Source organism: Cotesia typhae, unplaced genomic scaffold (genome assembly GCF_013202065.1).
Source record: "Cotesia typhae breed Kobodo isofemale line unplaced genomic scaffold, CoteBio_Ctyphae contig_48, whole genome shotgun sequence".
In the NCBI taxonomy this organism is placed as follows: Eukaryota; Metazoa; Arthropoda; class Insecta; order Hymenoptera; family Braconidae; genus Cotesia; species Cotesia typhae.
In genome coordinates, this window is record NW_027423756.1 from 12,974,371 (window position 1) to 12,992,188 (window position 17,818).

Sequence of the window (17,818 nt, forward strand, 5' to 3'; positions counted from 1 at the left end):
TAGTATTTTACTAAATAATATTATGAACACAAGTTTACACGCAACACCTAAACAGATATCTTGAGATCTGTGTAATATGCAGGTATAAAATTAATATAACCCGTTTTGCACCATATTGCGGAATCGTTATTTTTTAATGTGAAATTGATAATTAAGTTTAGTGTTATTTCAGTGTACGTAGCGTCTGTAAGGGCTTTATCTGTATCTTCATCAGCAGGTGCAAGTTGAATTATTTTTATAAAAAATTACTTTAATTTTTTGATTCTTCGCTGACAAATAACAGTAACATTCTTCCAAAAAAATATAAAACTATTTTTTCAACGTCTAAAAAATTGACAATGACAGATATTTATTTTAAAATTAAATCCTTTCAATAGTTGTGCGACAAAAAAAAAATTTCTTACTCTAAATAACCCGACAAAAAAATTGTCCCAGTATTTTAAAGTTTTGAAAAGTAAACTCCGGGATATAATGTAACATTATTATTCCAAATGACTGGCTGTGACAAAAGATTGCTACTAAGACTTGCAATAACAATAACAGATAAAAAAAATCATTGGCGTATTTCTACATTAAGGATTACACACTCAAGAATGTAGAATAAAAAATACTCTTCCGGTATTTCTTCATTCAACCGGTAAATATTTAACGATTTTGGCGTCGCGTATATAAGACCGGTTGAAGGTAATTACGATAAATATTTACTCAGCCGTTACAACCCTTCTTTAGGTCTTTGGCTCACGACAACTTAATTCATCTTTTAGCTCTCCATTATTTTCTTAAGATCTCAACTCAGTGGTGGTGGTCAGCGGCATCGGTTATATCCGCTTTGGTTGTGTATTTCGGTTGACAAGCTAAGCGCAGTTGCTGGTTGCTTTTAAGCAGATGAGGATAAACCACAAAATGAGAGACGCGATCAGAGGAAAGATGAAATAAAGCAGCACCCACCACGACAACTATACAACTACTGTATTTAACTATTGTGGACTTCTGTCCTGGATTCGAAAAATATCGGAAGCAAATAAAGTTGCTGGAAAATCCGATTCTGAATGAGTCGAAATACCTCGACAACAATCGGTTTCACCACTGCACTAATCTTGTGGAATAGAGAACCCTAATAGGCTCTGGTTAACCGGGCATTCATTGTCCTCGGCCAGTTAAATCCTATAAATATTTTCAAAAACACTACTACCTACTGGAATATTTATGGTTACAATTCGTAGCTCCGCGGTGGAAAAAGATTACCAACTGTAGCTTATATTGGCGATCATGATCAGTCCTAGCGGCTGGTTAGTCCGAGCGGCAAGCCTTTGATGCCGTTTTTTTTTTTTTTTTTGTAAATTTTTCATATATATTTAATATACTTTTACACTTTATTCATTCCATCGTTTCTTTTTTCTATGGAATGTCCAAAAAAATTTTTTTATTATCAAAATTTTTAATACAAAAATTTTCAACATTTTTCTTTTCATTTTTACGATTTTTGTTGCTAATATAAAAGAAAAAAAATGATAATAATTATTTATGTATCAATTTAGCCGATAAAACTTTAAGGTCACTCTAAAAAATTTTTTTAATTTGATAATAATTAAAAAATAAGATTTATGATTATTATCTTCGAATTGTTATGTCTTCATTGATGGATTAGATTTGGTTGATAGAAAAATAAATTTATAAACCCACAAGACCCAAAAACAATTTCCATAATTTTCTTCGAGACTTAATCTACCAATTACTAGTATTTCCTTTCATCAACTCAATAATTCACGCGGTTATAAAATGAGAATGAGAAAACATCTTAATTTGAAAAACTCTAAAAATGAAATCATAATTTCGAGGCATATTGCACAATAAAAACTTTAATAATAAAGCGGTCTCGCGGTGAATCGATTTGAAATCACAGGTGGCTTAGTTTTATAGCCTAGGATATGGAGAAATTTGGGTTAAAAAAAAAAAAAAAAACGATGACAGTGTAAGGTATTTTATTAATTCATATATATATATATATATATATATATATATATATATATATATATATATATATATATATATATATATATATATATATAATATTATATGTGAATAAGAAATAAATAATAGAGTTAATAAAGATGGAGATAAAAAAGGTTTAATGGGTATTATATCTCTTTACGAGATAATTTAAAATTGTAATGGATATCTCAGTCAAGCTTTTAAGTAAACACTTCATTTGTCATTTTAAAAAAAGGCTGAAATAACCCATACCCATATCCAATAATATCCCAGATTTATACTCCGGCTTTTTTCATCTTCCACATGTTCTACGCATTTATAAACATACATATAAATATTAATATAAAGTAAAAGCGACAATTATTGACATTAAGAGTTATACTTTTTTCCGTAACCGGGATTAAAATTATATTTATTAATAATTATTAAAGTTTGAGTCTGTCGAAGGTTGTATTTGATAGCTGATGGGTCTTATCTTGTTTTGCAGATGCCGTGTGCCTTCAGATCTTCATTGGAGATCCCGATTTGGAAGACTTGGCTCTTGGCATCAACTCTGGGTCTTTATCACGGTCTAACGAGCAATTTGCCGGCTTGTGAGTAGATACAGAGGTGTACTTACATTAAAGCCAGTGACATTGCCGTCTGCCGTCTCAGTCTCAGCCTCGTCTCACTATATATCTTTGTGCTGGACCCGAACGGGATGAAAGTGACTAGACTTACGAAGAAGATACAAGATATCAAAAAGCTGTGAGCAAAAGAGATATTGACAGGCTCAAAAGGTACCGCTCAAATGATGTGTCATCGAACTGGTTCCTGGGTGAGTTCTCGACATCTTCACTTGTCTTAATGCCTATTAGTAAAACCCGTCACAACTCACTAATGACCGGTACCTTATAACTTATAACCCTTTACATCATATTCTAATTTATGCTTTTTATTTACTCCAGCCGGCTCACATTCTCAGTTTCATCGGGTTATATTATTTCTATAATCTATTCAATGTTATTAAATATTTACGAAATATTTCTAAATTAACTCATCGGTGTCAAAGTTATTCATAATTTAAATTAAAAAATAAGAAAACTTGTTTTTTATTTTTTTTATTACAAATATTGTAAGATTATTTGGAAAATTAATGAGGCTCTATTTTAGGGCTCTATTTTAATTAAATAAAATTAAAATTAAATTCCGGAAAATAAGTTGGATTGGCTAATTCGAATTTATGACTTCTGGTCTGTAAAAGAAGATCTGCATATTAAAACAACTCTAGTATTTATTTTTAAGTTGAAGAATAATCGATACATAGGGATTTTGTATTTTTATTTTATTTGAAATTTGCTCTTATAAAAACAAATTTATTTTCTAAATTTAATATGTTGCGTTGGGTTAGGGGATAAGCACCATAAAATCTTAAAATATAATTTTGAGGTGTAAAAATACAACAAATAAAATTAAATATTTTCGGGAGATTAAAACTTTTGAAAAATAAGTTTTAAATTTCAAAATAATTATTAAAAGTTAAAAATTAATATACTTAATAAATTACAATGATAAAATAATGCAATTAATTCGAGAAAAAAAATTTTTGAATTGATAAATTGATTTTTTAATGACATTAAAATCAAATATCGGAAATATATGAAATTTCCGTTATGGATTTCGATATACATACTCATAGAATAAGGAACAATATAAAAAAGATTCTCAAGTCGTAGAGAATACCAAAAAGCAAAAAGCAATAAGGGTAAACCCCCCGCGGATGTTAAAGGGTTTGCGGTCCGTCAGGCTGTTATACGCGGTACGCGGCGGGCGTCTTTCCTTCCACGTGAACGTCCAGCTGGTATCGGGCATGCAATCACACTGAGGATTAAAAATAAGAGAGTTTTAGTTTGAGAAATCACAAAAAATAAAACTAGTATGAAGAGTAGTCGATGAACAACGAAAAGAAGAAGACTTAGCAGAAAGAGGTGGACTTATGAGGAGCTGAGCAGATGAGAGGAGGTGGTAAGAATCCAATTGAGATGGAGCGTGAGAAGAGCTCAGGTGGGACACAAGTTTGTCTTTATATTTTCTCTCGACTCTTGATTCTCTTGATTCTCTTGATTCTTCCCATCCCCGAGCATTAGAGATCTCATCTCAGGATTATCCCGTCTTGCGACGATGACGAGAGGACACGTCATCATCTCTATCTTATTATTTTTTAATATTTTTCGTTCCCTCTTTAAATATTATTATGCTGTTTTTATTACTTTTTTATATCAACTGACCATTGATGAATTTTAAATGCCTTGTAAATCCTCCTCAAGGGATCTGCTTTTTATTTTTATATTTTATCGCTTTATTAATTCACTTCAAAACATTTAGCTATCAAACAAGTTATTATGATCAAAATAGTAATATATTTATTGACTATTTTTAAATATAAAATATTTTTTCTAAATAAATTATACAAATTTTCAAGTCTCCAGCAGAAGCTTTAATCGAATTTAAATTGTGAAAATTATAAAATTATCTAATAGCCTCTGAATTTTTTTGTCACAAATTAAAAAATTTATCAAATTCTTTCAATATTAAGCTCCAAAATATTTCTAAGCATATTTAATAAATTTTGATGATTTTAAAAATTTTTGGCTGCCAAACGATCTTTTTTTTTTTTTTTTTTATTATAGCTTCTGATATAATGAACAAAGATCATCAAATAAAAAATAAGACACAATACAGATAATCAGGATTGAAGTAATTGATTGTAAATAATACAATAAAAATTAGTCAGCAATAAAAACACCTCTATAGAAAATAAATCACGGTTAGTTAAAAGTTATAATATAAAACAATCAAACAAGGAAGTAGTATCTTAATCGGTATGTGTATCGGATCGAGACATAATGTATAGTTAGTAGTTTGATTATTGCAGCATCGACTGTCTATAAATGTATACATGTAAAGATCTCCGCTTGAAGTATATAGAGATCTTATATAGAGATCGATCTCATGACTATTCTTATTATTTATTAATATAGAGTTTTTTAATATTTGAGTCCTACACAATGTCAATGTACCAGAGGAGAGTGCCATGCATCTTCGTGGGGCACCCAGGTGTTCACTAATTCCCTGCGGTGATTTAAGCAACTTGAGATCTCTAAGAGAAGTTTATCTGTTTTATCAACAGTCCAAGTGACAAGCAAGTCGAGCCTTGAGATTGTTATAAATACATATGTGTGTGTGTGTGTTATTAACACTATCTTGGCTACACTCTTCACTAGAGTCATTTTTAACCGTAACCAATAAAAAATAATAGTAACAGATTATATACACACACTTGTGATCCTTGATAGCTGATCGGTGATCAGTGATCGCGTGGTCTGTATCACAAACCGATGGATAACTCAGTGACTAGGCACATTCATACACACATTCTTCGGATTTGAGCACCTAGTCGATAAATGTACACATCAATTATTATTAGGCTTTGACAGATTTTTTTTTTTTTCATTGTTGTTATAATAGTACTCTTAACACAATTAATCATTTTTTTTTTTTTTTGGAGTAATTAATTGATTCTTATAAAATAATATAATGTAAGGCGTAGAAATTACAATAAACATATATATTTTTTTATTACTAATTTTTATTAAAAAAAAATCAAGTTAATTTTTTTACCATGGTAAAATTTTTTGATTTTTTTTCCTTTTTTCTGATGTATCTTCAGAACAATTAGCTGCATTATACTAATTGTTATAGCCTTTAAGGTCAATCATTCATTTCTGTCATCCCTCAGAATTTCCCAGCTCAATTATTAATTTCTGATCTCAATTTTTGAGCCCATTTGTTCAATCTTCTCAACTTTCCAAAATTACTAAACCAAAATTTTAATGACCTCAACAATAATTTACAGTATTTTCATTTAATCTTGCTCTATTCAAAATTCGAAAAAACTTAAATTTATTCGAGAGGTCAAACGTCTCTATTAGGCCCGTTAAATAACTTAAGCTGGATCCAAAAGTATTATCTGTCACCAAAAAATTTCTTTTGAATTTTTAATACCTCAAAAAGCAAATGACTAATATGAATCTGGTTATAAAGAAGCTGGATTATCATAAATTCAAACTGATTGTATTAACGCGGTTTATTTACACAATAAACGATTTGTCATTCGTCAACTGAACAGGAAACTTTAAATAGTGACGAGAATCAATATTTATTCATTGAAAACTAAATCCTCAACAAAAGAATTCTATCCGGTATAAATTATTCTCACACGATTTACTTTATTCTCATTTTTTGTTTTTAAATAATTTGCGTTTATTGTCCGCAAAAAAAAAAAATCCACTAAATATCTAAAAAAATTTCCTTTTCAATTCCAAAAACACTTAATAGAATTGTTAGAGTCCCATTTGAGGAGATAATTACACTGACAAATAAATCTAAACATCAATGATGACTTTTTGTGTGTTTTCAAAAGAAAAAAAAACCAACTAATAATAAAAATAACAATAAAAGAAACCTAAATCATTTGGCGTTACCAGGAAGGCTCTTGTTTCCCAACTTACAAGTTTTCTAGCAACATATATAATTTTCCCCGAAAGGTTTCATCTCACCAAAAGGATACCGCTCGACTCCGGTGATGAAAGAAGTCCAAGCGGAATGGAAAAAAAATATATAAAGAAAAGAGAAAATACAAAATACCAAATCAAAGCTTAGTTGAGTAAAAAAGATGAAAAATAGGGCCATTACTGCGCTGCGATATTTTTGGGCTCGAAGGGTAAAGAATCTGACGGGGTTGCGCCAAATGAAGTCACAACTCAGTCAGCGGGTGGCCGACAGATTCTTTTTACCTATCCTACTCTCATTTTTTGGCCGTCCGAATATTTAACATAAAAATGATATTATATTGTATTCGGAATTGAGAAATCGAAAATTTAAACTAAACAGAGGAGTTTATATATTATATTACATTATATTATGGATCTTTTGAGACTTAATACACAAAATCCACATAACAAACACAGCTAAACAGTGAGGACTAAATTCTCGCCATAAAATAAGTCACTCATTGTATTGAAAAGAAAATAATAAGGCATCGGAGGCGTGGGATCACAAGAAATCGGGCTCTTTCATCTGCTCCTTTAATGTAGCCTCTACACTTGTTTTTTTCAAAATACCTTTTCTCTTGTTCACATACATCCGTACCACAGATTTTCAACCAGCCTACAGTTAGTTGTCCACATATATCTCTGCTTTTTATCTCTAATTTTCTCACCGAGCGAGCCATCATCATCACGAGACATTATTGTCGGGTGAACACCCCCGTGGTGACAAAGTTATTATTGCTGTTAGTATTGCTACCGAGCTCCCGCCAAAATAGTCAAGTGTGTCCAACACAAGACAGTTTAGAGGATAAAAGCATCTCGCCTGAGATGCTATGGCTCAGATCAGAAAATACTTCTTCAGGAAGAAATGAGAAGAGAAGTGAAAAAGCCGAAATAAATAAATGGAAATAATAATGGAGGAGATAGACTAGGAGTATAAGCGAAGCTTGCATGAACAAATTTCTATGTAATGTGTGAATGGAATTTTAGATATTTCTGTGTATTATATAGATGAGCGAGAGTTTGGATATATATTATGTGAGAGGTGTCAAACGTGCCGACACCTGATCGCTCAATGTCCAGTCTCCTTTATATTTATTCCGTTTGTTCCTCAAAAAACCCTGCAGTGCGTCGGCGGTTCTCAGCTTGATGCTCCGTGTGTATAATGTATATCTATATAATACACATTATACGTATACGGGTGTTAAAAGAGCCAAAAGAGGAAGAGAGAGAATGTGTTTAGCTTGCGGACAACCAGGACAAGTGCCATTGACTTTACCTGCCATGATAATGTTTTCTAAGAGTTCTCCGAGCTGTCACAATGAAATAAGATCTATTGCTTGATTTTTACTGCTTTATTGCTGTCTTTAGCCGAGTCCCAGTCGATTGGTCTCTATTTTTTTTTATGTAATTCGCTTTTATAATTCTGAAATCATCATAAATGTGACATGGATTGGCTTTTATTTATCACTTAGCGGGAGTACATAAATTTTCAGATGTTTTATTGCTTTTTGGATTATTGACATTATTTTAGATTTAATGCGGCTTAGATAGTTAATTATTTTTATTTACTAATGCAAAATTAAATCATCTTAGAAAGATTTATTTTTAAAGTCTTTTTCATTCAATATTTACAAATTTTAAAGATAAAAAAAATTGGGAAATTTTAATGTCCAGAATAAATTCATATGTTAAACAATGATATTAAAAATATGAATATATTTTTTTAGTTTGCCATTTGGTCTACGGAGCCTTAGCCTAAATTTTGATTAATTAATAAATAAAAAGAAATTTACAGAAGTAAACACGAAAAAAAAAAAAAAAAAAAAAAAAAAAAAATAACACATGATACAAATATAAAATATTGACAATATTAATACACATCGACAAAATGAATCCTTGGCAAAGTCATCGTAAGGAATTGTATATTCTTGACTACCTGAATCTTCAAACAATGATCTCTCGCCGCAGGTGGTAATAACTTTTTTTTATTTCTAAAATCCATTAATTATTCCGATCGCCTCCTCGCTGGGTCCATCACAACAAATACAACCAACATTCTCAACATATTAGATAAACAACAGTATACAAGATAGAAGATAGAAGTCTCGAGAGAAAAGCCCAAAAGTGCGTGACATTTTCACCTGAGACATCACCAAGGACCATCGTTCTCATATTAGGATGAAATGTTCCCACGTAATATCCTTGGCGTCGTCTGATGACCCAGACGACTCGGGACGAGCCAGAGACTGGATTAACCATCAACCCGATCAGAGATTAAAACAAATTTTTAAATCTCAGCATCATGCACGACCACACCACAACACGGTGGCCAAAATTTCTACCCTACCTCTGGTCACTAGACATCACTATAGTATCAGACATCGATCACCTCCGCAAGCGTAATCATCCTTTTGCATCAGCTCCTTTTTCTTTGTGTTTTTATCAAGTCACCTGGGAGAGTCCAGTGAAAGTTGTTGTTGTTAGGTTTGACATGTGATAGACTTTATCTATTCAAACAACACGCGTCTCCATCATAATCTCACTCACATCAGGTATAAATAACTCAAATATTCCAGCTAATTTTTTTCTCATACCAAGAAAATTGTCATTTACAATTAAATAAAAATTTCATCACACAGAAAAAATGTTTTATCTCAAAAAAAGTTTGTTTTAAAAATTGTCATGTTCAAAATTTGACATTTTTTTGGATTGCTTCAATAAAATTGAGAAAATAATTTAATAAAAATTTTTTTTAACCCAATGAAATTTTTTTTTAATTGTGTACAAATTTTTAAAGTAAATAAATTTCTTTTTAATGTGTTTCAAAATCATCAAAATTTAACAAACTTAATTTTGCAAAACAAATTATTGAATTATAAATCGATCAATTAATTGAAAATAAATAAATTAGATAAAATCCACTGTCAATATATTTAAACGACGATATTATCATGTACAATAATCAACCGATCGATCAATTGAATCAGTGTACCGAGCGAAAAAGGGCGTCGATCAAATGCGTATCTCTATCCATATCAAACCCTCAAATCAATATCCCAGTACATTAGATCAATGTTTAAGATAATGTAACCCACACTCATACATATACATCATACATTAATATCACTGAATTCCAATCGCAAGTAATACGAGTGCTTTGAACTGCTATTAGTTATTTAACACACAATTCAATTTGTTAATTGTTATATCGATTTATTGTTAAGATCTACAAATGTACGTCTATATAGTCTTAAATTGCGTGTGTGTTTGTGTGCTATATTGTGTGTGGATGGCATATATGGCCAGAACATAGAAACAAAGAAAGCGGCTTCGTTTCACGCCACAGCCTTAGGCCCACGGTGATGAGGAATCCATTAAGTGGACAAAGCATTTGGACGTGTTCTTTATTCCTATGAGGAATGCTTACATCTTTTTTCCTTTTTTTTATACACACATATTTTTTATTTTCATTATTAGATTCCTTTGTTTGACCACCACTTGATTCTATTCAATAGAAAAGAGGAACCTTTTTTTGATTTAGTCTAATTTACGTGACGATCATCTTTTTTTTTTTGTCACTATATATTTTTTATTTAAAGGCTTATCCTAATGAATTATTCTGACAAATTAGTGTCATTAGTCTTCAATTATATTTATCAACTCTATTGTGACCGAATAAAATTGTTTCAACACTCTTATTGTCGGTCTATACCATGTAATATCACCGCAATGATAATAATAATATTAGTTGCTTTAATTTATTTTTCAAACCTCTCATCAAGGTATGTTTTAAACTTTTTAAATTACTCCAAGTAATCTTCATAATTACTCCGATTCAATTTAATTGGATTTGATAAAATATTTAAGTCTACAATCTACAATACCATTTACGAACTAAACTGTTTATACTCTTGATTATTTGAGAAAAAAAAATATTCAAAAATTTAATGACATTAAAGTTAGCTGTCACTATTACATTTTTTTTTTTTTTTTTAATAAATAAATTTGCTTTGAAAAATTGCATTTTTTACTTTTTTAATTTTTTAAATGTAAATTTTTATTTTTTGTCATAATTTATTTGTTAAAAAAATTTTTAAAATTAATTATTATCTGTTAAATTAATTTTCATAAAAATTATTCAAAAAATTATTTTAAAATTTATTAAAAAAATAAAAAAAGTGATTTGAAGGATTAGAAAAAAATTCATAGCAAATCGTACAGTTGTACCAATACAAAACCGTAAGATGCGTGGGGTAACCTGATCGACTTATCAATAACCGTGTAATTATAGTATACCAAAGAGTTGGTAGGGCTCAAAACAAGCCATAATAAGACGTAAGCGTCTTTCCCACGAGGTAACCTTATATCCTTATGGTAGTACCGGCGTCCGGCCGTCTTTCATCCTTTAGGACTCGGGACTCAGGACCTGAGCACCCGCAACAAGAGCTTTGGCTCTGACATACATAGTACAGTCAGTCTACGGTCTTAATCTATCCTGCACTGTACCAGGTCCAGACCAGGAGAAGAAATAAAACCGCTCTAATGTACGATAAATAATAAATACTTGCGCGTATTTCTCGACCTTGCAGCAACACATGGATTTATCCATTCAAGCTTCACCTCGATGTGCAGGAGCACATACACGCTCGTACATAACCTATCTATTCTGCTGTTTTCACCCGTTGTTTTGCCCGCGAGCCATTGTTGGCGAATTAATTTATTACGACCCAATTATCAGTGTGTTACCTGTCTGTCAGCTGGTCCACGTTTTTTGCATGACTATTTTTAAACTCACGTAGATTTTTTTTAAACTGAGTAACCTTGAACTTTATTTAGTCTGTTGGAATTGTTCTTTTAATTGTTCAGAAGAAATAGAAAAGGAAAATTGCGGAAATGGTTTTATTCTGTTAAAATTTTAGAGGATTTTTACAAAAAAAAATTTTTTTTTTTTAATTTGCAAAATTACCAGAATAATTTTTTTATTAATTTATAATTTTTCGTCAAACAATTGATAAATAATTCATTTCAAAAAAAATTTTTCTCAAGATAATTTTTTTTTTGGAGGTCAAATTTACAAAAATTAGTCCTTAAAAATTAAATAATAAAATTATTTAATATTTAATTTAATTTGAGAATTTTTAAAACGTAAAAATAAAAATTTTACAGAATTAAATTCGTAGAATTTCCTGTAATTTAAACAGGACTTTTTTCCGGGTTAATTATAAATAAATAAATAAATAATTAAGAGCTGAATAGCTCTTCTGCTGCGTATAAGGTTGATGTAGTCTCATGAGAGGGAATACGATCCGAAGAATGTCGAGAGCTTTTATAATAAAAAGTAATACATCCAGTTACACAGTTCGATAGCTCAATCGCGCGAACCGAATCCCGAGTGACAAGCTATGAGTCGCGGTATGAAGGAGAGATGCCAGAGGATATCCCGCGGCACATCAAAGACGCTAATGCTCCTTCCTCCTTCTTTTTATTTATTTTTCATTTTATTTCATTTCTTTTTTTCTTCACGTCGATTTTTTATAAATAAATGTATCTTTATATTACGAGTTTCTATCTCCGAACTAAACCATCTACATTTAATTCCACTCAGCACTCGCCATTGACCAGGTATCAGATTCTCCCCCAACTAAGTTAAGTTAATACAAGATACCTCTTACTTATACTCCGGGCTTAGCTTCGGTGAGCAAATAAATTAAATTTCCAATCAATTTTATTTTTATCGATATATTTATATGCGTTTTTATATACAATTCTCGAAAAACTAATAAAATAAATAAAAGTTTATAATAAGCAATAAAGAATGAAATAAAAATGATAAAGTTTGTTGTTTATCATCGTGACTATCTGCAATTTCACGTGAGATATTTTGTTATACTGGTTTTAAAACCGAGTACCAGTAAAGGCGTTATAATAATTTTAAAAGGTGAAATTTTTCACTCAATAAATCTGTTTGCAATTAGCAAGAACAGCACGCGATCCCGATACCTTACTTACACCAACATAAACATCCACTTACGGACCTAACGACGCACACTATACACACCAACATCTCCACTAAAGGATAAATGACGTCATAAGGAACGCGAACCAGGACGACCGCCTGCCGGGCCCATGGTTCACCGGTTACCTGCAAATGCGACGACGTTATCCGCATATATTTTCTTCAAATTAAACTCTTTTTTGTTTCCCCTTTATATCCCATAAAGATCCAACTTTGCTTACTGCTTTTTTTCCTCATTTAATATATTGTCCAAGGATCAAAAAAAAAATTTTCAAACTATTTTAAGTATTGGCAAAAAGTTGTGAATTGATAAAAAAAATTAATTTGGTTCAATAAAAATATTCTTGACTCAAAAAAATCATTTTAAAGATTCAGAAAATTTTTAAAATAAATTTTATTTGCTCCAAAAATTATTTTCTCAATAAAAATATTCAAAATAATTTTTTAAGTTAAAAATTTTTCAAGTATCACAAAAAAATTAAAAAATTTCTTATAATTATTAAAAAAATAAAATTTATTTAATTTTCAAACAAACAATGACGTAAATATATTAAATAAATGATTACACAGTTCAAATATAGCAACTCCCTATACAAATAATTATATTATAGACAGACTGATAAACGGGTCGGTAATATTAGAAAGAAAAAATCAATTATGCACACAAGTTGTTAAAAAAAAAAAAAAAAAAAAAAAAAAAAAAAATACACTTGTATTTATTGTATGTAAAAATATTGTTAAATTTTAAACTGATCAGCGATTGGTAATTAAATCGAAAATGAAGACAGAGGTTGAGCGTGTGAGAATAAGCTCAGTGTAAATATTTAAAGATGGTGAGTAAACAGCTTTTTATCGATAAAATAAACGAGCAATTTGATCAGTTAGATTGTGATTACTTTTAAAACGTATGGCCGGTGATTAATCAGGAACATTATCACCCGGATAATCCACTAGTGCGCTAAAGTATGATGTTACGCCTCTTACTCTGGTCTTGGTAGTAGTCACGGGATAACTAAACGAGTTGCACGGTGCTTGAAAATAGGGGTCGAGAATTATCTAGTCATTCTCCAGCACAGATGATCATGGGCTGTAGACACGCGATCGCATAGTCATTTCTATTTCCATTAATAAAAAAATTATTACACACTCTTACTTGGTAAGTATTGCCGTTAGTAACTGCTACCAACTTGCTGCGAGCCTCTAGTGTTTATTATTTATTTCATTGCTTGCGCGTATACGATGCAAACATTTTTTTAAAAAACCAGAAGCCTCTTTGTACACAAACATCTAAATAAATTTATTTTTATCTGATTATTATTACTTCTTATTTATATCTTCTGAATGAGGATAAAAAATAATAGCTCATTAAATTATTAAAATGAATATCGGCTGGTTATTTTTTTTTAATTAAAATAACTATCATTTTTATCGAGTAAACAAATAATTAATGAATAAATTTTAATGACCGCGTTTAGATGTTAGTTATTTATATATGCGTGTGTAAATATTATTAATGGAGAAAAATAAAAGTAAACATGTTTAGATAGTTATTTTAATTTTATATCGTGTAATAGAGAATTTTATTTGCATAACGGATAAAGAATAAAATGATCGGGTATAAGCAATATCTCAATTACAAGCTTACGGGTCTCGAGATCAATCGCACGCTCTACTCGTCAGACCCGCGGGATATTTATTGAGCGCACGGTAGCATGCCCGTCTCAGGCGATGACCGCCTCAAGGCTTGTAATTATTTTTTTGATGTGTGAATTTGACTATTTTTAAGATTGCAGGATTTTTATTTCAAATACAGATTTGGAGATTTTTAGGCCGTGTAGATCTTACAATTTTTAATGGATAAAATTTTGAAATTTTTTAAAATTAGTTAAAAATTTTGAATGATATACTTTCACGATTTTTTTTCTAAATAACTTTTAAACGCGATAATTTATCAGATTTTTGAAAAATTTATATAAAAGTCTATGAAGTAAGCTTTTGATTTTATATTTGGGCACATTAAATAATTTTTAAATGGCAAAATTAACTCATTTTTGTAGAACTTACTTAAATATTAATAAAATAACCTTTAAATTAAATTTAAAATTTTTTTATGACTTTTTTTTATTCCTTGACTGACTAAAAATCTAAAAAAATATATTTTTGTTGCTTGATTTTGCCGTAAGCTTAGTTATATCATATTTGTTTCGAATTTAAAAACATGTTTCATTAAGTAAATTTACAAGAATTAAAACAGATAAATATCTGGCTAAAAAAAGAACAAACTAAAAAATATAAAGGTAGATATACCGTCTAAAATAATATTATGACAAAGTATGTTTGATAATTGTTTAGTAACCACTAGCTCTGCTTTTACAACAAGGTTAGTGTAAATTTTAAACACCGGGACATTTATTTTAGTCAAACTTGTATAGTGTATGGTGGCTTAAGAACACACGCGACAACATTTCAAAAGCAGCTATTATTTAAACAGTGGCCCAAGGGATTAAAGTTTTGGTACGTGCTCGCTGCACGTTTTTCTCGAGTATTTTGATAACGCGACTGTCGGTTTCTCTTTAACGAACACATAAATATACGCTTATGTGACTAAATTTTTTCTTATATATTCTCTACTGAATACGAGCATGAGATAGTTGTTTATTATAGTAACAACTATTGTACGAGCAGAGTTGAGTTGAGAAGAGTGGGGTAGCTAATATTGGGATTTACATAATTAGATTTATATTATTTTTTCAGGTTCCACAATAACCACTGCTGTGAGATTTTTCGACACGTGCACAAGGAAAATACTAAACAGTATTTTGATGTCTTTTGAAGATACCGTCCTATTTTTTCGGCTTGTTTTGTTTTTTTGCTAACCAATTGGTTAACATATTCTTCATGTCATTGAAATGAGCGACGACGATCATCGTCGGTGAGTTTTTTACAAAATTTCCTAAAAAATTTTTCAAAGTATTAAAATAATCTTCACGGCCGTAAAAAAAAAGTAAAAACAACAAATTTATTCCTCAAAAGCGTGCTGAAAGTTGATGATTCTAACCCTTTGTTCCACCGTCTAAGCGCATAGAATTTTCGAGTGATACGAGGGTCTTGATGCCCGGTTCGGAGTTGTCACTCTCGAGCGTGTGCATAAAAAAAAAAATAATAAAGAAAGAGGATAGAATTCCGTAGGGTAGGATACTGTTTAAGGTATATAAAGTATATGAAGATCAAAAGCGAGGGCTTGACGAAAAGATCTCCTTTCAAGATAGCCAAAGGACTCTCCGTGTTCCTGGCAAAAGTGAATAAGCGATCGGTGGCTGAGCCTTGAGCCTCTTCATTGGCTTACCACGTGCCCAAGTGCCCTATGAAGCATCAATTCGCCGATACGAGTGCTTTGTATATCATATAATAGTATTCCTATGTGCTACAAGTACGTAGTACGGGCTCTTGAAGAATACGCGGCTTGCGCCAATCCGGAAGCGGAAGCCACCTCTCGACGGCGTCATGTACTACTTAGTGACGTAGTGTCTACACTTAACCCTTATTCTGTTATATTTTCGTACTGATAAAAGGATTTTTTAATATTTAATAAATTATATTAATTGTTTTCAAATAATTTTTTAACAAATAAATAAATTTATTTATTAACAGTTAATAAATTCTTCTATCAGCGCATGAGCAAATACGAAAATCAAAATTTCCAATCAACGTAAAACTCTAATCCGTGATAGCAAACAGTTGGTCCTAATAATTCAATAAAATAATAAGTGCAATTGAAGATTGGTTGCAAAAAAAAGAAAGAAAAAAAAATCAATAACACGGCTTTGCTGTTTATTAGGTCAGGACCTGCATACATGTCCCGCAACAATCATTAATACGGATTATCTTTTGGCGTTACATTTCATGATTGAGTGCGATACCACTGCGACCACCATACAGCATCTCCCTCGATCTATTTTCAAGTAATCCCTCGTGCAAACCAACAAACAGTGACAGCTGTTGACGTTGTGTATCCGCTTTCGAATTAGCTAACCGCCGATTTTAAGAATCTGCATCAACTATATTGCATCACGTTCCTTGTTCCTTTGTCTGGTCCTGGTTCTAGTCCTGATCCTACAACACACAACACATTGCAAAACTCATCGCTCTATTTCTCCAAATCTTACTCGTCCCAAGATTACCAGCGAACATTGTCATCGCATCAATAATGCAAATAACTGAACAATGTCCGTCTTTTTTTGTCCGAAGCATCGAGTCAAGAAGAACTCATTCCTCTTCACTGGATTCTGGATATGTTGTAGATTTATTATTATGTCCCAAGTAATTGCAAATCGTTTAAGCCAGAGAACGCTCGATTAGTCGGGAACTATTCCGAGTAATCCCATTGGTTATTGAGGGCGTAGTCTCTGTGATGTGCCGCAAATGTTTGAGCAGGGGACCAACGAAAAATGTCATTGGGTGGAAAAGTAAAATAGTTTTGCTATTAGCCACTGGATGATTTGATGATTGCACGATAAAAAGCTATAAGAAATTAGGTAAATACGTGGTCGATCAAAGAGACGATAGACCGAGGCAGTATCATCACCGATTGACGATAGAGCACTTTGTACGGCACACCTGGAGTGGCTCACCTTTCACGCGAAAAAAGATCACTTCTTGAGATTACGTTCTATTTTACTGCTGTCTTATCCGGCTAATCGTAAAGAGTTTAAGCCCTAGCTTGAGTCTTAGGTGATGCTGGATCTTGATGATCATCAATAGAAGACGGACCTAAGACAGATGTCAATGCGAGGGAGCTAACGGGTAATGGTGAATGTATAGGAAGAAATAAAGTATATACTAAACAAGTTTCAAGGGATAGAAGGTGGATATGAGAAAAGGGAGGTATAAAAATACTCGATTTCAACAGAAGCGGTACTGGGGAGTGACTATAATCTGACTAGCAAATATTTAGATTGCCGTATTGATACATTGAGTGTAGACCAAGTAAAGTATTTTGGGGAGAAAAAGATAAATAATCCTCGCTGACGTGGATAGCAAAGGACACGAGTATATGTTCTCTGATTATTTGCTTTCTACTGTGATTCTTTGAAAACACTCGGGCAAATTTCGGGATATTGATGTGAGATACGTCATTGTAGTAGGGCTACTGGACATTCTAGATATGTGTACTCTGAATTACGAACAATTGATACGTTCTAGGGTGGATATACAATGA

At 31.4% G+C, this 17,818-nt stretch overlaps 1 long non-coding RNA gene across 2 annotated transcripts in view; it reads left to right on the forward strand.

Annotated features, from left to right (window-relative positions):
- Positions 1 to 17,818, forward strand: part of LOC141529963 (uncharacterized) — a 119,581-nt gene that overhangs the window by 66,643 nt on the left and 35,120 nt on the right. The window contains exons 5-7 of one of the 2 annotated variants that reach the window (XR_012479686.1): positions 2,480 to 2,809; positions 15,355 to 15,532; positions 15,634 to 16,090. This is a non-coding gene — a long non-coding RNA (uncharacterized LOC141529963). Of the gene's footprint in view, positions 1 to 2,479; positions 2,810 to 15,354; positions 15,533 to 15,633; positions 16,091 to 17,818 lie in introns of those variants that run through there. The other variant, XR_012479687.1, reaches the window with a different exon arrangement.